Source organism: Vitis riparia, chromosome 14 (genome assembly GCF_004353265.1).
Source record: "Vitis riparia cultivar Riparia Gloire de Montpellier isolate 1030 chromosome 14, EGFV_Vit.rip_1.0, whole genome shotgun sequence".
Taxonomy (NCBI): domain Eukaryota; kingdom Viridiplantae; phylum Streptophyta; class Magnoliopsida; order Vitales; family Vitaceae; genus Vitis; species Vitis riparia.
In genome coordinates, this window is record NC_048444.1 from 8056491 (window position 1) to 8076889 (window position 20399).

The 20399-nt window shown below is 34.7% G+C and overlaps 1 protein-coding gene and 2 pseudogenes across 4 annotated transcripts in view; 1 reads left to right on the forward strand and 2 right to left on the reverse strand.

Moving 5' to 3' along the window:
* Positions 1 to 2183: 2183 nt before the first annotated feature.
* On the forward strand, positions 2184 to 7425 carry LOC117930435 (annotated as a pseudogene).
* Positions 7426 to 8938: 1513 nt separating this feature from the next.
* LOC117930253 lies at positions 8939 to 11921 on the reverse strand (annotated as a pseudogene).
* Positions 11922 to 16159: 4238 nt separating this feature from the next.
* The window catches only part of LOC117931406 (pentatricopeptide repeat-containing protein At5g38730), a 28296-nt gene continuing 24056 nt past the window's right edge, over positions 16160 to 20399 (reverse strand). The window contains exons 4-6 of one of the 4 annotated variants that reach the window (XM_034852393.1): positions 18398 to 18595; positions 17381 to 17517; positions 16160 to 16515 (exon numbers count right to left, since the gene is read on the reverse strand). The gene's annotated coding sequence lies outside the window, so the exon portion shown is untranslated. Of the gene's footprint in view, positions 16516 to 17380; positions 17518 to 18075; positions 18596 to 20399 lie in introns of all 4 variants that reach the window. The other 3 variants (XM_034852394.1, XM_034852392.1, XM_034852395.1) reach the window with 3 other exon arrangements.

The window sequence follows — 20399 nt, forward strand, 5'->3', positions numbered from 1 at the left end:
TGAGCCTCTGAGTTCACTTTTCCAACCACCTTTTTTAGCCCATTGGCTAACACCTTAGCCAACCATTTATACAAATTGTCCATCGGACTAATTGGTCTAAAATCCTTTAAATCCTCTACCCCCTCTTTCTTGGATTAACACTAGAAAGGTTGCATTTAAGCTCTTCACAAATCTTCCATTCTCGTGAAACTCCCTAAAGAAACTCATGACTTCCAACTTTCACAAGCTCCCATGAAAGCTGCCAAAAAGCCATTGGAAAACCATCCAGTCCTGGATCTTTCTCACAGCTAAAGTCCATTAGAGCCCCAAACACCTCCTCCTCTGAAAAGGGCTCCTCCAACCTTGTTGCCTTTTGCTCTCCTAACCTCTCAAACTGCATCCCATCTAAACTGGGCCTCCGATTCCCCGAGTCAGAGAGCAACAGTTTGAAGGCATGGACCACCCCATTCTTGATATCAGCATCCTCTATGATCCAAGACCCATTTATCTTGATTCTGGCCAACAAATTCCTTTTCCTATGGGCATTAGCAATGCTATGAAAGAACCTGGTATTTCTGTCCCCTTCCTTCGGTCACACTTCCCTTGATTTTTGTCTCTAGGAAATTTCTTCTAGCAGGATCCATTTTTTAAACTTCTCCATAGCTTCATTTATGGCATTCAGCTCCTCCAAAGACAAAGTACAAGACCTATCCTTAGAATCCCAGTGGGCCAACTATGCCAAAGCCAAAGCCTTTCTGAATTGAACTTTTCCAAACACCTCTCTATTCCAGATTTTCAGATCCAATTTTAAGACTATCAACTTTTCTGCCAAGATGAAACTTGCCGATCTGCTCAACCTATACCCCTCCCACCAGCGTTTCAATAAATCCTTGAACATCTTTCAACTACATGAGCTCGAATCTAAAAGGAGATGGACCCCTCATTACCCCACCTCCATCTAGCCGAATGAGAGCGTGATCAAACACTGGTCTGGGAAGAGCACATTGCACAGCCCCACTGAAGTGACTCCCAATCCTCGGACACAATGAAACGACGTAGCCTCGACTTAGCTTGATTATTCATTCCTCCACTCCAAGTAAAAGCCCCCCAAGCAATTACCTTGGAGAACCTTCTCATGGCTACTAACAGTCAACCCCTCTACTGAGCTCAGTTGGGAAACGGATCATATTAAAGTCGCCAGCCACACACCATGGATCACTCCAAAGACCTTTAATTGCTCACAACTCTTCCCATTAGTCTTCCCTTTCCCCCCTCCTTGTAGGACTGTACACTCTTGTAAAAGTCCAACAAAAATCATTCTCACAGTTTTTGAATCTACACGATATGGAGAACTTGCCCACTTCCATTCCTACCAATTGGAGCACCTATTATCCCAAAAAACCATAACTCCTCCTGCCGTGCCCCTCAAATTAGCTGCACCCCATTCTAGACATCTACCCATACTGAGGCTGCACACTATCCCAACCTTCATCTCCTTGATCTTTGTTTCCTGAAGACACACTAAATCTGCCCTTTGGGACTTAATCAAGGCTTTAATAATCTTTGTTTCCTGATATCCCCTAATTCTTGGTTAGTACAACCTTCAACCTTCTTCATGCTTTAAAACCTATGGCACCAGTTTGTCTATACACTATGGGTTAAGTAAGAAGAATCAAGATCAGCACTTTGAAGCATACATGAAGTCATGTTGTCTCATGTCCAATGAGTTGAAATTTAATTTCACTCCATAAAAATCTTGACATTTTAGTCTTAACTTGCAAACCATCTATATGGGTTCTCCATACATACCCATATCCACAAATTCACAGATCTCTCCAACCAATGTTTCTGTCTGAACACTCAATCCACTGCTGCGTTTCACTTTGCTGTTTGCACATGCATGCTGATTGTGCTTTGTATGACAAAGAGAGAAGTATTTTACTAGAGACTGGCACATTGGAGGTATATCTTCTGATGCTATTGATGGGCAAAAATTTAAACTAGTAGAGATTTAAAAGTGGGCTGTTTGGACATGGATGTATGTTGAGTCAGCTCCAGGACTGCAGGTGGAAGCTGACCAATGAAAAAAAAAAAAAAAGATTGGATTTATTCTCAAATGCTGTCTAGAAGAAAACTACAGCAAGCCAAGCCATGAAAAGATCTAAAATGATGGTAAACAATAAAATTCCAATGCATGAAGGTCCATGGTTTGGGTGAGAGAGGCTAGAGGGGGATGGTGCTCGCGGGAAGTGAGAGAGGCTCATGGTTTGGGTTTGTGGAAAGGAATTAGGGCGGATTGGAAGTTGGTGAGTGATAGGATGGCTTTCACAGTTGGTAATGGAAAAAGGGTGAGCTTCTGGAGGGATAGATGGTGTGGGGAGTCTCCTCTATGTATGACCTTCCCTTCTCTTTTTGCTTTGACGGTTGAGAAGGAAGCGTGGGTGGCAGACATTTGGGATCCCTTGGCTGAGGGGGTTGGGGGGTTGGAACCCCTGTTTTTTAAGAGCGTTCAATGACTGGGAGGTTGAGGAGGCAGAAAGATTTATGGAGAGGATTCAGAGTAAAAGAGTTATTGAGGATGTGGAGGATATGGTATCTTGGACTGAAACAAAGAGCGGTAAATTCTCGGTCAAGTCACTTTATATAGCTCTTGAAGCGGGTGGTTCGTCTTTATTTCCTTCAAGCTTTATTTGGAATGCGAATGTGCAGCCCAAGATTGGTTTCTTCGCATGGGAGGCCACGTGGGGCAAAGCTTTAACATTGGACCTAGTCCAGAAAAGAGGATGGGCCTTGGCGAATAGATGTTTTATGTGTCTTGAGAATGAGGAGACCATAAACCATCTCCTTCTTCATTGTCCCAGGACGAGGGTATTATGGGATCTTCTCTTTGCCTTATTTGGGGTGTCTTGGGTTTTGCCCTTTTCAGTTAAAGAGACACTTCTGAGTTGGAATGGCTTTTTCATGGGCAAAAATCGCAAGAAGGTATGGAAAGCTGCTCCTCTTCATATTTTTTGGACGGTTTGGAAGGAGAGGAATCGATTGGCTTTCAAGGATGAGTCGGTGTCAATTCAGAGATTGAAACAATCTTTTATTCTTACGTTATGGGCTGAGGCTAAATTGTTCATAGATGACTGCCCTCTAACTATAGCTAACTTTATTGATTGGTTGGGCTCTAAGTAGGCTTGTGGCATTAGGTGTTTTGTCTTTTGGCCTTTGATGGCGGGTGTATAGGTTTTGTATACTTAGAGTCGCTATTTTAGCGTCTCTTTCTCCCTTTTTTCTTTAATGAAATTCATTTACTTATCAAAAAAAAAAAATGAAGGTCCAAGTTCATTCTTGGCAAACTATGTGTCTCTTAGCTGAAATCAAAGAAATAGTAGAATCCTCTTGTTGAGCCCTTTCATATTTACATGCTGCTTAAAGGAGTGACCGATCTATCAATGTGCATAAGGCTATACATGAATTCTAGAAAACATCCAATATAATTGGGACCTCTGCTCTTAATCAACTTCCTGTTGCCTGTTGAAAGTATGGATTACTTCTCCCAGTTGAACTTCAATGTCCTCTTTCAATTAGGTCATTGAGAAAACATTAATACAATGATTTGATATAGAAAAAAAAAAACCCATCCAGCTTCTCTCAAAGCTTTTGTTGTCTCTGAAGGAGATGTATTTTGCTTGTTATTTTTATTTATTTATTTGGCTGCTTTGTACCCAGCTCTGTATACAGTGCACATACAGGTTGCACCAGCTTTTTGACACCATTTAATGCAATTTACTTGTTAAAAAAGGACAGCTTCTTCCAAAGCCTGTCTCTAGTTGAAACTGAATTCAGTGAACTGAAGTTCTTTTTTGTTTCAGGGGAAAATGTAGACAAAGTGGTACAAGAAAATAAAGAAAATAAATCTTCTGGGAAGAAGAAAAGAAAAAGGGAAAAGGGAAATCAAGTTCATGCTGGCAAAGCTGTTAAGTTCAGTATTGAAGGTAAACTATGCTTGACATGCTAAATGATGCATCTAAATAATGTTGCAGAAATTGTTTTGGAGTTTTATTTATTTAATTGTTTTTCTTGCTTATTGGATTACTTCCGTCGTCTCCAGAAGATAAGTCAAATGAAGGAGAAAGGGAAAGGCAAAAGAACAAATCATCAAGGAAAAAGAACAGAAAAAATGAGGAGAAAAATACAGTTGTGCTTGGCAAAGTTGATAGACCAGAAGGTAATTTTGATGAAACAAATGGTTTGCTAAAATATTCCATCATCTTTGTTGCTGCTTTCATTCTTTTATTTGCTTTGTTGAGAAATTTAAATAAAACAGACAAGCTAGAATTATCAATTATCCTGTGTTTTTTTTTTACCCTGTTTAAATCTTAGGTGAGCCCATTAAAGTATAAAAAAGTGTGGAAAAGAAGCAGCAAAAGCTTTTGCAATAATATGAGATGATATTGGGGCCTACTCAAGCACCATGCTGCCATTTATGTGGACAGAAACTATAGATTCTGTGTAATATGAGACAGAGATAAAAAAATAATTTTAAATCAATATTGTAAAAGAAGAAGGGGGCAGAAATCATTGTTAAACATTTGAGTTAAATCTTGATATTGTTATTCTGGTTGTAAAGAAAAACTTTGCTTTTTTTTTTTCTTAATAAGTGTCAAGAAAAGCTGTGCTATGCACAGTCATCACATGTTTGGCTTGTTCATTAGTTTGATGATTCTTTGAGTTGTATGCCAGACACGAAAAAGCTATTTAAGTACAAGTTATACTATCTTTTATTCCGCTGTTGAACATACTTAAGCTAATTACCTTTATTTTTATTTTATCAGAGGAAGTAGCAGGCCCAGGCCAATCTAAAACTCAAAGCAAAACTGAGAATTCCAACAGGCCTGAGGAGGCTAGTGTTGCAGCAAATATGAGAACAAGTAAATAAATGATTTTTGTTTTGCCTATATGAAATTTTACTGAGTGAAATAAATACTTTAAAACCATTGTTCAGCTGTACTTTGAATGTGCTCTTGTTCATTTGCTTTTCTTTTTTTTTTTTTTTCCTCCCTTCTTTTCCTCTTCAGGCAAGTCGAAGAAAGCTGCAAAAAATAAGGAGGAGAAATTTACAAAATCATCAAAAAACAAGTGGAAAATGAACCAGATGAGGTCTATCATATCTCTTCAGGGGATGAAGATTGCTCAAAAGGAATGAAAAGTATGAACTGTTAAACTTGAAACATGCTTTCTTTTGTCTGTGGTTATTTGTTTTTAAATGTGCATACAATCTAGTGACAGTGGAATTTTTTAGGCAGTTACACTCAGATAAGTATGCAATCTGTTTGTGCTTCTCTTGCTGATATTTACATAAATCTGCTTTTCTTATAGGTCGCATAATCTTTCTTTCTCTTAATGAGGCTTGCCTTTACTAAAACTCTCATATTTCATGAATTTAAAAAGGAGAAAAATATGTGGCTCTGTCCTTATTTGATTTTTAACAAGATCAACATGTGGAATTTTAGAAAATTTTCCTTTTTTCTTTCCTTGGTTCATTCCAAAGCATGTATTTGAGTTTTATTTATTGATACAGATGCCTTATTGGTAGGTTTCATGCATGATTATTTGTCCTGCAGAATGGATAATGAAATACCGTCAGAGCAGACCAGGGCTGAAGATGTTGCAACAAAGGATTGATGAGTTTATAACTGCTCACGAGGCAGAAGAGGAACAGGTGGTTTTCTCTCTTGCGTATATCTTATCAACCCCCATTCTAGTACAAGTTGAGTCTTAACCAATAGGTCACATGTTCAGTGGTTCAAAACAAATATGCATAAATGCATGTTAATTGTTTGTGCATGTATTCCTTATGTATATTTATTAACTATTTGTTTGTGTCTATTTCTAGTCTCTGCTTGTATAGAATGAAATATTAACTGCATGTGAGTGTTGGCATTTTGATTGGCAGATGTGTGTGTAGGTTGTTATATCTTTTTTTTTTTTTCAATGAATAATTATTTATTGATAGATATGTGTCTGGATGATTTATGATTATATATTTCCTTTTATTGAACCAATTTATGTCTTCATTTGGCTGATGTGTGTGTGGGTTGCTATATCATTTTTTCCCCTTTTTGAATGAATAATTATTTGTTGATTGATATGTATCTGAATGATTTATGACTATCTATTTTCCTTTATTGAACCAATTCATGTTTTCATTTCACTACAACTTCGATGATCACACTCCTTGCGAGGTGCAGCTAGGCTCACATTTGTTCTCATTCATCTGGTTTTGATGCATACAGGCAAGAAAAGAAAGGGAAGCCCGTGCTTCAGAAGGGGATGGACTGTTGTTGTACATCATAAAGGGAGGAAAAAGACAACAGATTCCGAAAGTGGGATTGCGGTGGGCTCTGTTGCCCAAGCTGCTGTGATGGATAAAATGGGCAAGAAGAAAAGTAAAGAAATTGGTCTGAATTTCTATCGCTTTCAGAGAAGAGAGGCACAGAGGAATGGTATGTTACATCTCATTGATAAATTTATTTCAATTGTTTTTGTCCAGAAATTTCTGTTGGTGCATAGCTGAAACATGTAGTTGTAAATAAAAAATAATGGTGGAATATCGAAATTTTTAGTTTTATTTTAGAAAATAGTTGAAGTTTTTCATGTCTGTTTTGAGTGTTGTGATCTCCAGTTAGAAAATGGAAGGTGGAATTGGAAATTTTTATTTTTAGGATCTAGATTTCAATTGGATTGTTGACTATTATCAAATTAGATGTGAGAAATGATTTACATGGGCATAATTGGAGATCTTGATATTAAGTTTCTGGAGGACCTCGAAGAAGAGATTTTTATGCTTCAGAATATATTTGCACCAAGCTTGGTGCTTTTTCCCTCAAGAAAATCATATTCTTGTTTTAAAATTCTTGGCAGTAGGCTGTAGTCCACAAGCCTTTTGTTTTGGCATAAATTCTGTAATCATGACTCTAGGAGAAACATGTACCACATTACTTTCTGGTTCATTCTATGAGGTTCCCAATCATAACATGCCTTCTAAATTTTTGTGACAACTTAAACCCAAGGCAAACATGCACTCAATGCATTGTCGGCCATATCTTGGTTTGGTTGTGATTATATGGTTTGACTTGTCTTTTACATAGATCATATTTCTCCACTATATTAACAATTAGAACATGTGATACAAGGTTAGGTTTCTACTCTCTCCATTAATTAACTTCGTCTTTTTAATTCCCTGCAGAGCTAATGATGCTGCAAAGCAAATTTGAGCAGGATAAAAAGCGGATACAGCAACTGAGAGCTGCAAGGAAGTTTCGGCCTTATTGAATGCCCCAACCCCCTTACAAAGAGCCCCTGCTTCCCATTTTTCTTGCTTGTTTATTGTCTAGAATTTTACAACTTAAGATGTAGAATTATCATTGCCATATTTACAAGTACCTATTTGAAACAGTCTGCGGGTTCAAGCTGCAAAAAATTGGCAGTGTAATTTTGTTATTAGGAATATACAACAAAAATTTTGTCTTCTATGGTTGTCTGTAGATTCCTGATGTGTTATCATTTTCTGGAAGAGAGCTAGCATATGCCTTTGCCCACCTATTGAGAAAGGAACAGATGCTTGTGAGATATGTTTTAGGGCTTCTTTATATGCTGTTATTTTGAAGTTATGCAATTTGAATAGAAGGTGATGGGAAGTGAGTTCCTTCTTCCCAGAGCTTCTAGTGAATTACGGATAAGAATTTGAAAATGTCAAATCTTTGATGATTGGGTTGCAAAAACTTCTGAATGGGTTGATATCTTTCAATTTGGAAAAAGGGACGGGAATGGAAGATGAAATGCAGAATAGTTTAAAAAGGAATTTCAGTTTCCTTTACTTATTCTCTGCTGCAAATGACACGAAAAGAAAAGCTTACATTGACCTGTGAGGTTCCACTTGTCGAATTGGCATTAGAGGGCAGCCGATTTTACTCACCATTCGCATGATTTGACAGTAAATTGATTGAAAGGGTTAAACAAGAGTGTCCCCAAAAGTACACCCATCCATGAATCTTTTGAACGTGGAAAGACTTAAGTGTGACCATCCATGCAACTTCCATTCAATTTCTATCGTCCTTTTCAGCCTAAGCTGTGTCTCCCTACTTGGGCGGATCCAGCGCATGTTGCCACTTTATTTCTAATTCTTTGTTTGAATCTTCTCCATTTTCAGCAGTTCGTACATGTGTTACTGGATTATTCCATAGTCAAGTTTGGCTGCTTGATGGATGCCTTTTTTCTGTTCCATTAGGGTTTTGATGAAACACGAGGTCCACAATTCATCCACCAAAACAAACTGACTCCTCTGGAGTTGAATGAATGGGACCACCTCAAGAGCGGTGGGTTCTCTCATCTTTTCCTTTCAGAGAGTCACGCCCAAACTTTTTGTCAAAGCTTAGGTGTTCAAGGAAATGATGGGGAACAAATTCCTTACAACAGATGGAAAGTGTAGAGCCAAATTCCACCCAACCAGAAACTGGAAACCCCTATATGATAATGCCCCCTCCACAAGTCTTTCAGAAATGATATGTGGTGTTATGTGGCTCCAGAAAAAACTAAACAAATGGAGGTGCAAATTTAAGAGAATAAAGCAGGCTATGGACGCACAAGATAAAGATTCAAAGGTGGGGGGGTCGGTTCGGTCACCAGTGACCACATATTTTCACAGCTAGATTCATTATTTCAAGGTTAGGAATGGAATGAAAAAAGAGGGGTGTGGTATGTGTTCCATTACATTTAGCAAGATTCAAAAAATTTAATAGACCACCAAGTGTCCCTGAATTCCTTCTATACGCCTGTTGATATTCCTCCGTTAACAAGAGGCCTCACTCACTAGAAATGGAAGGCTTCGCTATACCAATTTTGCATAGCACAACATTGGAAGCCAAACCTAATACTAGTACCATGGTCTAAGTAAATGAACAAACACATATTTGCACATCATCATCCCTTTCAATCTTTGAATAAAAGATATAATGAAAAACAAGCAGCAGTTTACTTATAAAGTATCAGGTCTATCACTTAAACCTGAGAATCAACATAAAGACATAAAACCCAAACTGATAAGAACCAAACCAATACAGCTAAAACATAAACCATAAATCATACTGGTGCCCCTACACCCTCATTTATTCTATATAGAGTAAAAAAAGAAGGACCGCAACATCCAGTCCATCACTTTTTCTTAAGAACTTGCTCCTCTTCCTCGTTCTCTCTCCATTTCAAAATTGACCTGGGAGAGCCACACTCTTCAGACTTCATAAAGCTGTGGTAGATGATTGAACCACCCTTCCCAAGCCCTTCATAGCTCCTTCCCTCACAATAGTATCCATCACATCCAGGGGAAAGTCATATTCAGTTTCTTGCCTTCAACATCAGCATGCAGTGCCACAGAAAAGTGAGCAGGCTGAAAGCAATCCAAAACCCTCTCAAGCATCTGGGTCAAACTATCATCATTGAGATTATAGCCCATTGCTTCAAAACTAGCATAACTGAAACCGTCTTCTGGTGTGACGTGAATTGTAGAAATTGCATCCTCTTCAATAGCATTCATTGAGTAACCACACGGATCAAACTCGAAGTCACATATCTCAGAATTTGGAAGAATTTTCCTAATACCAGAGTTTTCAGTCATCACAGCTGCCGAGCTTGTATCAGTTTTGTAAAAGACAGATGCTTTCTTCCTGTCCAAACCAGTCATGCACATCTCTAGAGTATAAACTGGATCCGATCTACCAGTAAACTCTGCAGCTGCAGTGTAAACATGCCATTTCTGTGGCTTGTCATGACTACCCATCATGTAAGCCTTGCTGCCTGCTCCAAGCTTGCCAAAATGACCATCCAGTTCAACTACTTCTTCAGAGAAGTTACGATGTGGAAATGATTGTGCACCAGGAAATATGAAGCTCCCACGAGTGTACTTCACAGATCTCACAGAAAGGTCAAGACTATTAGCCAACTTAAGGATGGGTGGGATTGAGAGAAGTAATTTTGTAGTCCCACAAGTTTTGATGATAATCTTGTAAGGATAAACAAAAAGGCTAGACTCAGAAAGGACATATGAATCAACTTCATCATTTGACAATGAAGAGACTATAGTGCATTCAGCTGGCTCTAGAATTTCATCCAATTGAGTTTTAGACAATGAACGGAGACCCATCCCAACAGGGTCAGCAAAGATTCCTGGCTCAAAAAATGATATCTCAAGTCTCTTTTCATAGCCTTCAAATCCAATTGCAGAAACAGGCAACGCCATCTTACTTTTGAAGGAGCAAATGAAGTTTCAGAAAGGGAGAGAACGAGTGAGAGAACAAGGGGAGGGACAAAGAAAATAAAAGAAATACTAAATAGAGTAAACTGCCCTATGAACCACCTCAGGTGGTTATGTAAACACTAAAGGGAATCTCAGGATGGCCTTCGGACGCACTGCATATATAAAAGAGAAGGTAAGGGAAAAAGTTAGATAACATTGCAAAGTATAACTTGCACAAATCTTTTCATTTTGCAAGCATAAAAATTGTTATCATGTAACATCCAATAGGATTAAAATTACAGTAGAACTACTCACGTTGGAGTAAGCAGCAGTTCTGAACTTCTTGATTCCACCGTTTGGTCGAATGTCTTCAATGCTGTAACCAAGAGGAGCTTCGTAGAACATAGATTTACTACTACTAGACTTTTTCTTCGCACATTTCGACTCCATGAGAATTAGTTCATTCAGTCTCACCTGCACAAACCATCATATAAAACAAAATGTGAAACCACTAACCCGGTAAATAGTCCCAAAACCCAATAATAATAATAAAACAAAATAAAGCCTCTAACATTATGAAAAATATTGAATCTGAACAGTGATGATGCACAAGCTGAAGTCAAACAGCACAATGTCCACATAAGAAAAAATAGTGGCAAAAAAAAAAAGAAGTTGAGAAAGCAGAAAAAAACATAGAGCACATCATTCCTAGGCAATATTCATAAGGAAAGAGGGAGATGTGTATATGTTTTTAAGTGTGAATATATGTAATTAAAACAAGACAAGAATAAGATAGCAAGGAAAAGTTTTAGAAATATGAATACAAATCAAAACAGTTAGGGATGAATTTGCTAGCCTTGTGTTGCGGCCTGAATAAATGCATTGGGGCCAGCAATTCCAATCCAACCACTATATATAGATATGGATATAATATAGATGTTTACATTATCCCCACTAGCCAAAACCAAACAAACAATTCCATAATAAAAGCAAGATCTTTAAATCAAATCAAATTAAAATCCCCCAAAATAAATAAATAAATAAATTCTGGGAAACCAAACAGAATGTATTCTTGTTTAGCGCCAACATAAACAAGCCCGCATAAAGAAAAAAAAAAGCAATTTTTTTTAACAGCTTTGATTTCAGAATCACAAATTGATGGATTATAACACACAAAATTTAAACAGACACAGATAGATAACAAGTATCATCACACACACACACACACACACACACACACACACACATATATATATATATATATATTCATTAAAATCAACCAAAAAACAATACTTACAGATAAAGAAGACCACCACAGGAATGGTAACTGCTTTCAAAACTCTTTCTTGAAAGATCGAACCCTAAAAATAAAATAAAAACCCCGCAAAAATCAATAAAAAAACAAACCAGAGAAAAGAAAAAGGAAAATCACCACAGGCAAACCTTGAAATCAAATAAAACATTGAAAGAATCGATCGAAAACGGAAAAGAACGGAAAAGAAAACTTACTGCAATTGATTAAAACCCCTTACTGCAATTGATTAAAACCCGGACGGCGATGGTTGGAAGCAAACCCTAGAGCGAGAAAGAATCCCAAAATGAAGGAAGATAACGATCTGCGAAATCTGCGTTCAATAGAAAGTTTTCAAGAAGTGTGGGAGAGATCTGCGTAGATGGGCTCGTTATATAGCCACTCCGAAGGGCAGCGTGTTTTAAGATTGCCAGTGAAACGATCGATTATTACGGTTCTTGCCCCTTGTGCTTACCTGGACTTTCTCGAAAAATTATTTGCCACTTATTGCTAACTGGAAATGACCATAACACCCTCCACGTTTTTCAAGCCCCTTTGGCTTCTTCTCTCTCGCTTTCTAAATCTTCGTGCGCTTTCTGTTCTCATTGTGTTGATTATTCCATCTCATCATGCGCCCTAATAAATTTTTGTCAATATCAACAAATAAAATAAAAAATAAAAAATAAATACATTTGAATTACATACATATCAAAAATATAATATCTTTAATTTTTTAATTAATAAATTATTATTTTTGTTAAAAAAACAAACCCTAACCCTTATTGTACAAAATTGACAAAAAAAACCTTAAATCTAAATTCAATTTCTTTTTTCTAAAATATGAAAGTTTGCATTGGGAATGATTTGAACAACTACTTCTTCAAATCATCATTTTTTGTTTTCCTCTTTATCTTCCGATTTAGGGTTTGAAATGAGAATAACCGGTGAGATATATTATTCATATTCTCTATATTATAAGTTTATTTATTTTTATCAAAAAAAATTTATATTAATTATTTTTCAAAAATATTTTTTTATTATAAAGTTAAATTTATGGTTAAAAAAACTAAAAAAAAATTTATAAATCATTTTTTAAATAAAAAATATTAGAATATAATATATTTTTTATCTTAAATATTGAAAAATAATATATATTTTATAACATTTTTTATTCATTTCGATAGATAATCATTTATAGCAAAATACTATCACTAAATTATAAATACTATAGTTTATAACTTTTTATTTCATTCTTATCCTTTTTTTATATATATAAAATAATTATTTTTATTAGAAATTAAATTATCTATTTTAATTGATTTATAAGAACTACTTTTTTACATTATTTATTTTTGAATTTTTATATCATTATGCATATATTATAATAATTATTTTTATTTATTTTTAATTCCTTAACATAATAAAGTTAAAATTCTAATAAATTTTATTCAATTATTTATTTATTTTTATAATTTTCTATTCTTATTTATATATAGTCAAAATTATGTTTATTTTTTAATTTTTAATTTCTTAATCTAATAAAATTATAATTCTAAGTAAATTCGATTTGATTGGTTTATATAAATATTTTTTATTAATTTTGTGAAATAACTTTTCAATCTTCGTTATTTTCTAAAATGGTTAAATTAAAACAACACTTAAAACTAAAATGGTATTAAATTGATTAATTTTCCACCAATAACTAATTTCTAGTTTTGTGAAATACCCCCCATAATTTTCCTAAACCCACCAATAACTTGCTCTGGCTTATTTCTTATTTCTATCTTTCTATATTTTCTTTTCTTTTCCTTTTTTTTTTAATTTCCTTTTTCAACCACCACACTCAAAATTGCTGTTAATTTGAAAGAAAATGTTATTTTGTTGATGTTACCTTTTAATCTTCAAAAAACAAACCGAGTATATTTGGTAAATCAATTTAATAACTTAAAATGACTTAATTATTTAATGATTTAAATCTCAATTTTATTTTTTTTATAAACACAAATTTAGATTTAAGTAATAATAAATGAACTATTTTGACTTAAGGCTTAAAGTCATTTTAATTTTAAGTTTTAATATTAAGTTACTTTAATAAATATATTTAATGTATTTAATAAACTTAAATTAAATTATTAAGTCATTAAATTGATTTACCAAATACCTTTGAAATCTCATTAAAATTGAAAGCATATTTGTTTTTCATAGCAGATAACATGTATATTGTATGATATTATTTATGATAAAATATAATATTTTTAAACATAATATCCAATAAAATGAATGCAACATGTAATATCCAATGAAATATATTATGTCATAATTATTTTTTACTTTAACAAAATTAAAATATAAAATAAAAAAATATGTTACACATATTTTGTTAGGATATCTTATTTAATTAATAGTTTTGTTTATTTTTTTATTAATTAGATGCAATTTATTTTCTTGAGTCTTATTCTTGTCTTATTCCTTTCATATATTCAAACCTCATTCAAAATGACTAATACAAGAAATTAAGAAGATAATACTTTCTATTTCCTAATTTGATTTTTATTATATTTTTAATTCCAAAAATGGTTTTTGATAAATTTTAAAATTATACTTATCTCTAAATTTGTGTTCGATTCTAAAAAAAATCTAAATACTTTTTAGTATGTTTTAAAAATTGTGATTATCTCCAAAGTGGTATTTGATTCTAAAAAGGATATTTGAAATATTTAAGAATTTTGAAGTTTTTCATAATTCTAAAAAGAGTTTTATAAATATAAATAGAGATTTTTATTTAAAAGTGCATGGGGACTTTTATGAAACTTAACAATTCTTAATATACTCCTTTTTCATATTTCGAGGCCACTTGTGGTTTTTCTTACGCTAGGTTATTTCGTGATTTTTCCACATTATATTTTGTATGATTGATTTTATTTATCTTTGTATGAAATTTTTACTCTCTCTAAAAAAATTAATATTAAGGAATAAACGTAGAATAGGTAATATAATATTAATTTGATTTTTAATTCAAAGACCATTTATTCACCTACCTTATAGACAGTTTCATTATATCAAGATTATACTAAAATTTCTTTCATAATTATTTCAAATAAAAATTATATTACACCCTAATACTTGTTATTAAAAAAAGGCATGAAATGCTTCACATATCTAGTATTATTTAAAAAATTGTTCTATAATTTATAACTATAATTCAATACCTACTTTTTATTTCTTTGTTAATAATATTCATAACTAAAATATTTTAAATTTATAAATAAAAATATTTTATTATATTATTAAATATAGAAAATAATATATGAAGAATCAATGATCAAAGTGTAAAAGGCTCAAAATTTAATTCTATGACTATTTTAGGAAGAAAAATCTTTTAATTAATTTTTTTCTTTTATTTTTACGGTAATTACTATTTTTTTCCTTTTCTAGGCAGGATAGTGGATGACTATTTATGGTACCTCTAAAATAACCATCTTAATTCCAATTAGGCTAAGCAAATTTACAGAAGTTTGGAAGTCAAATTGGAACAGGCTGGCATTTGAGGAGAGTAATGCCTGGCCGGGCGACGAGTAGGCGGAGCCGCGGAGGAGGGCATGGTGGATATTTTACTAAATAATGGGAGTGGCATGAAAAGCAATGACGTACCAAACTATCTTTCCATTTAATAAAATAAATAAATAAGGGGTTGTAACAGGTGGCAATATTAGTTCTACACTTGTACTTCTACCACCCCACACGTGGACGGGATTCACCTGACCTGGCCCTCTTTTTGCCTTTCCAAAGTTTGTGTTCGTTTCCAGCGGCCCCAGGAAAGTGCTGCATTATTATTATTTACTAGTGGTATAAACTATAAAGGATCAGACCCAATATCGTCAGCGCCCAGTGCCCAGTGCCCAGTGCCCAGTGCCCCACCCACACGTTCAAAAAGGACATCAACCAAAAGGGTCGTTATTTAAAAACAGTCTCTCTTTTTACCCATGACTAAAGTTTGGTGTATCAGACTTACCACTTAATTAACACCCACCCATTTGTTGAAGCAAGGAAGTGTTTGGGACGCACCTTGAAAATGCATTTTGGAGATTACTTTTCTGTTTGGTATGAAATAATGCTGGCCTCCCTTGAAAGGTGGTACAAGCCTACCCTCTACCAGTATAGCTGTAGCCCACCACCATTGTTTCTATCATCATCAAATTTCCTCAAATTTGCTAACCCTTTTGGACATATAATGTGGGGTGTTGCTGCCCATCAGATCAAATCAGGGAAAGAGCCGTGAGGTATATATCAAATCAAAAACACTGGAAGAATGCATGCGCAGCATCGTACTCCTTGCCTAATAAGTTTACCTGCAAATGTGTCGGGACTCGAGAGGATAGGAACGCCATACCTGCATGAGCTGGTCACCAGGGCCACCCTTTTGACTTCTTTCGATCGTAGGCCGTCCGTTAGGTAAGAAAAACAGGTCAGCAATGATTAAATAACTTCATTCATTCTCTATATACTGATTTTGAGGGGGACCCAACTACTACTTCCTAATTATTTTCATCCATATCCCCAAAATCTAAGAGAGTTACATCAAGGGGTATCACCTTATCACAAGATGAGTAGATAACAACACTCTCCACCACTTCACTTTGTCTGATACACGATTTCAGCATATGAAATGGAATTTTGCATAGCACATAATATTTTAAAGCATAAATCCATGCAAGAAACTGTTTGGCGAATTCCCCATTGATAACCTTCTTGTTCAATGTGCATTTTCCTCGTGCAATATAAGACAACATGATAAAAGAACAAAAGAATCAGCATATATGTGGTTCAGACTTCTTGGCTTAACTCTTCCCAGTTGAGAAGCATCTTTGCTGCAGCTATTTCTGCTTTCCACTAGATTCTCCAGACTAAGCTTGCTTTCCATTTTGCATCTCATACTCCAACTTCAGCTCCTCTAGTCATTTAGATACTAAACAAAACATATATATACAAATTGTGAATCAGAATCATTAATAAATTACCAATGAGGAAGAATATGTATGACAGGAACCGGTGTATCTTGGAGTCAGATTCATGTGGTCTTCCAATTCTTTCTGTTTTGATAGGAAACGACAAAATCTAGTGATAAAAAAGCAAGAAGTAGAAGGAAGGATGGGTAATCCATCAATAAAAAAAAAAGAAGGGGTGGGGTGGGGGGCGGTGGTGTTTTGGGATGGGAAAGAAAATAAACCAAGAAACCGTATCAATCATTTCAAAAATCTATGCAAGGAAAGAACCAACTCACCGGGACTCTAGTTTTACTGGTTAGATGCATGTATGGGTAGCGCAATGAGCATATTCCATATGCCTAGTGGTGTCATCTCATGTCCAACACAATTCACATGGTTTTGAAGTCAATAACACAGCTGATTTAATTTCCATTGGCATAATACAGTCATCCTAACTTCCATTTGCTTGAATAATAAAGGGTAATGAAAATGCAAGCAAAATTTAGGTCTGATTGGCAGCAAACAGTAGGGAACTTGTCTAAGATTGCTTTGTTATATGCATCATAAAGCATTCCGATGCCAATGAGAAATCAAACCAACCACAAATGTAGGTTCAATGCTGCAAAATGATAGGAAAAGAACCAAGGATATGGCTTTATGCACAAAGGAAACATGGCTAGAAGGGAGGGAATTGGCATAACAAAGGCTGTGTAACAAACCCCAATAGTTGGGACCAAAGTATCTAGATAGTGAAAAAGAGGGCTTGAATCTAGGAATGCAGATCATAAAACGGTGTGTGTAACTTGGTATGAAGCACCATGGACATTTCTGTACGAGTCAAAATACCTGTGTAGTTGAGGGACTAGATGCCTTGGTACTTAATCCTTAAATGTTCCAGCCATTAGTAGGCTATGCAGTCTCTCATTATGTTGCTACTTGCTTGAGCTCACTTTTCTACCAAGAAGTTATTTGATGTTTATTACCTTATGAGAACAATGAGTTAATACAAGCACAACTCACCCATGATTATCATAAAATGCAAATAATAATTTGTGTCAGAAATAAATTAACACTTTACATCATGAAGATTATCAAGATCTTTCAGTAATATTTTTATGTAACTAAATTCCAAAAGAGTGTGAAGGAATGAGATTCCCATGCAATTTCCAAAATAAATGACACAAGGATCTATTTTGTTCTTTGATATCTTTAAAAGAGTTTTCTTTGGTCCTTGGAAACTCACAGCAATCATTCTAAATGAAAGTAACACCATTCTGGTCAGAGACAAAGAAACTCTATAATTTGAATATTCTTACGAAATTTCTCATTAGTTCCAGTTGATTCAAACATTTGTGCATTTCTCCTGATGTAAACATTTTGTGAAACAGAAAATACAAAACAGAAGCAGCGATTCCAATGAATTAATATGCTTATTGTTTGCAGTACAGTGCACATGAGTCAAATTAGTCAAATTTGTAAGCAAGTGATTATCAAAATTTTCTTTTATAGATGCCAAGGAGGTAAAGGGAGAGAGAGAGAACCGTGATTGAGTAGGCCATTGTTAATGGTGTGCCCGGATTCATTGCATCCTCAGGGAAGTTAAGCAAAGCATGTATGAGTTTCTCGAAAGGTAATTTTATCTGATCAAATATAATTTATTCATTCAATAAGCATAAAAGGTACTGACTATTTGGATCTAAAGGGCATGAAGACCAGGGATACTAAGTCAACATGGCAATGCTTCAGTAGGGCCAAACCAACTTGAAAAACAATTTTAACACCCAGCCCAAGCAATAAAAATGTTCTTAGAACCAAATAATGGCATGCCTATTGGAGAATTTATTGTGCTTTTAGACCACTCACCTAATAAAGAAAGGCATCTCAAATTCAAAGAGCCAAATGGAATGGGAAAGGGCATGAGAAAACAGTCATGAACCACTGACTTGCATACATGCCAGGGCTTATTACTTCTTGACTAAAATGTTCTCCCAGCTTTGGCAACAGCTTCCTCACCAAGTTGTCAAACGGAAAAAGGTATTGCTGTACCAGAGGCAACCCCACCTACTCCACAAGCATAAATTATAATATTCAGAGAACTGGAATATGTTCTGTAATCATCACAAACAGACAAGATACTTGAGTTGCTTGACATAATGATGAACTTATGGCCAGTTCAATGCTTGTTCAAAACATCAGAAAACTTAAAAACTTAAAGCACCTCAGGGAAGGAACTCTGCTAAAATTGTTGTCAAGGTGGCTTACAAGAAATAGACCTTAACAGCTTAAAGGCAAGAAATTTAGAATCTTCATAAGTTTCCCCAAGCACAAACATCCCATAATAATGGCTTAAATTAATGTTTCTCACAAAAACCAAGAACTATATCTTTGAATTATAAGCATTTAACCCACATAATACAACAAAAGCATAAGTTTGCACAGTGTAATCAATAAAGTAAAAAATAATAATAACAATAAAAAATCAGTTTCTTTTTATGAAAAATTTGGTAATGAGCAGTTAATGAACTATTCCTGTTGATAATTTTTAACCTATCACTTTGAGGATGGTAGGGAAGCACAAGGAAAGGTCAAAATATGACTTGAGACAAGTATTAGAACCCTTCCTGGAAATCATTCTAGGAGGTGCAATCTCAAAAGTTACTGATCATCGAGTTAGGAGACATAGGTTTTGTCTAATCTGACAACTTCAATTTACAGTCTAAGTTTGGGTTTTGTGATGAAATTAACAATATTGGGGGCATCTAATCTAAACTGGATCCAAGTTTTTCATGGCAAGATCCTGTCACTAAGGTTGTTGACTAAATTTTCCATTAATGTTGGCCAAAAAAAAAAAAAAATAAGAATCTTTAGATCTGGGCAAAAGAAGTTGACAGATGTTTATGGAGTATAGCAGAGCCTTGCAGGCCCTAGAAAACAAATAAAAAGAAAAGCCAAAGGGTCATACTAGTTCATTTCTTCTTGGAACCACAGCTGACTCAAAACATACAGTCACATTTATTGTCTAATTTTGGTGTACATATGCAATCCTATCCAAAACCAGACAATAATTGGATACTAAAACAATTCTTAATTTTTGGTATATATTATGTACTATCCTATCATCCACCAATTGTGCTAAGATATTGACCATAAATCTATACCTATTAGTATATTATAGAAGCAATTGACTTGAAATCCTATCCATTGTTTGGCCTCAATTTTATGAAGTTGTTGAACAACCAATTTTCCTATAAACTTAAGTTTGTAGGATTTGGGTTCACAATGTATATCATGCTCTCCAACATCCTCCCTCACATGGAGCCGTTCTTTTTTTATCTTACACATGGACTTAATAAATTGGGAAAATAAACATGTGGTGATAAGATTCAAACACATGACCTCCCACCAACTGATGCTTGGACACTATGATAAAAATCGAGAAAAAAAAAAAAAAAAACTTCTCTCTTGTATTGATTCAGAAGAATTGCATGACTTTTAAAAAAAAAAAAATCCAACCATTAGATTATAGCTGTAGAAAAAGAAAAGAAACAATCTATGAATATTTACATGGTACACAAGGAAAGGAAATTGAATCAATCTGTAGAAATAAATTGATTGTCAACCCCTGTTCTTAACTTTGACACTCCTATACTGCATTTATCGTCCATACCCAGAATAGGAATAAGTTAGATCCTTGATCCATTACATATTCCTCAGATATTTACCAATACAAAAGGGTCATAAATGCTTCCATCCCCTATCCCCTAGGTTTTTTGTCTCTATAGATGTCACATTCTTTGAAAGCAACTCCTACTTTACCCAAACTTCTGCTCACTGAAAGAGTGAGAGACAAGATCAGTTTTGGTCA